Genomic DNA, 1,897 nt, shown 5'->3' with positions numbered 1-1,897 from the left:
TTCATCCCAGAAGCTGTGAGATCATGGTGTGAGCTGAAATCACGAGCTGGACGCTCAACTGACGGAGCCAAGGTGAAGGTCAAATTTGAGAAGAGTTTCAAGAGTTTCTACTTGCTCACCAGTGCCTCAGACTCGGGGAGAGCAGAAGCAGTAGAGATGTGGTCTTTGTGCACCAGGAAGAGAGGTGAAGGGGAGAGAACAAATCGTGAAAAGTACTCCTGTGTTCCAGGCATGATAGTAGGTACTTCCTATGTGACGTCTCTTGTAAGCCTCATGACAACCTGGCCAATTAGATGAGGCTGTCATCACTTTACATATATGAAAACTGATCCTCTCAATTCCTTCATCCATAAAATGGGAATGTTAATTGTATTTACCTCCTTTCTTGAAGGTTAAATGAATTAATACATTTTAAACTCTCAGCATCTCTGGAACATACTAAGCACTCAATAAACGTGAGCAATTATTGGTATTGCTTGAGTTCCCCCAAATAGCAAGTGGCAAGAGAGATTAAACCCCAAGACTGTCTAATTTCAGAACTCAGGTGCTTTTCTCTCTGCCTTGCAGCCCAAGTGGGGATTTAAGAATAATGCTATGAAACTGCGGGCTAACGTTATAGTAGACACAGCACATAAGTATCAAAGGCAGGTAGAGGAAAGATCATGAGTTCTACACACTTGTACTCAGTGAAGAAGCCATTGAGTGTGGGGCACAGGATGTAGGAATAAAAAGTCTTTATGTTTGGGTGGTGGCCCATGGAGGGCAAGGCAGCTTGGACAGCACCGTGGCACCCTGTGCCCCAATGCTGTAGCCTACATGCAGGCCATTAAGCATGTGGTGACGGGAGCAATAGGTAAAACTTGCCTACTGATCGGTGACACAACTAATGCATTTTCTGGAGAACACAGCCTCACCGTCTTTGACAACTGTTCTGCCAATGTTATGGTGGATGCAAAACTGGCGAATCGGGGCTTGTGGACACAGCTGGGCAAGAAGATGACAGATTACGCCCCCATCCTCTACTCAAAGGGATGTATTCTCAGTTGGCTTTTCTCTGGTGAGTCCTGCATCTTTGGAAAATGTCTGTGTACAGAGGTATCCTGAAGTGTGCCACCATTGTCTCAATGCTCCCATAATCCCAGTTGGAACTCAATGCGATCTCAGGGGTAGTGAAGATAAGGCTGAGGAACTGAAGGCAAAGAGGCTGATTGCTGATGCCTATCTTTGAGGTTTAGCCAAGGCCAAAGACATCTGTGCTGTAAAGTACACGCAGCATTTGGCTCTCACACAGTGAGCCTCTAGATGTGTTTGATAAAGCTCTTCTTCTTCAGTGGTTCTCTCCCACCTCCTGTCAAGAAGAGGAAGAGAAAATGCCTGCTGTTGTAAATGTCCGAGACTCTCTCTTTTTTTTGTCCTGTCCCCCTTTATACCTTTGTACAATTTGCTCAAAACCAGCGGTATCTTCACACTCCACGCCTAGATTTTGTTACAGATTAGTTTTTCTGTAAAACCATTTTGAACGAGTGGATAATTTTAAGGCTTTGCTTATTTAAAGTGTAAGAGTTCAGGGGTACCTGGGTGGCTCAGTCGCTTCAGCAGCCAAATCTTGATCTTGGCTCAGGTCACGATCTTGTGATTGTGAGGTCAAGCCCCGCCTCGGGCTCTGAGTTGACGGCATGGAGCCTCCTTGGGATTTTCTCTCTCCCTCTCTCTCTTTGCCTCTCCCTCTCTTGCTCTTGCCCTCTCTCTTAAGAAACTTAAGAAAAATTAAAAAAATAAAATGTAAGAGTTCAAACTTTCACATCCTATTAAAATTTAGCCCTAAAGTGGATAAAAAAATCTGAATTCAAGTCCTGTCTTTGCCATGTATTAGCAAACTGACTTTACGTTAATTATA

The 1,897-nt window shown here is 44.2% G+C and overlaps 1 pseudogene; it reads left to right on the top strand.

Moving 5' to 3' along the window:
- The first annotated feature begins 436 nt into the window (after window positions 1-436).
- On the top strand, window positions 437-1,581 carry LOC123592905 (annotated as a pseudogene).
- Window positions 1,582-1,897: the final 316 nt, after the last annotated feature.

Source organism: Leopardus geoffroyi, chromosome D4 (assembly GCF_018350155.1).
Source record: "Leopardus geoffroyi isolate Oge1 chromosome D4, O.geoffroyi_Oge1_pat1.0, whole genome shotgun sequence".
Lineage (NCBI taxonomy): Eukaryota > Metazoa > Chordata > Mammalia > Carnivora > Felidae > Leopardus > Leopardus geoffroyi.
Note: the sequence above shows the minus strand (reverse complement) of the source record. Positions and strands in the feature narration are given on the sequence as shown.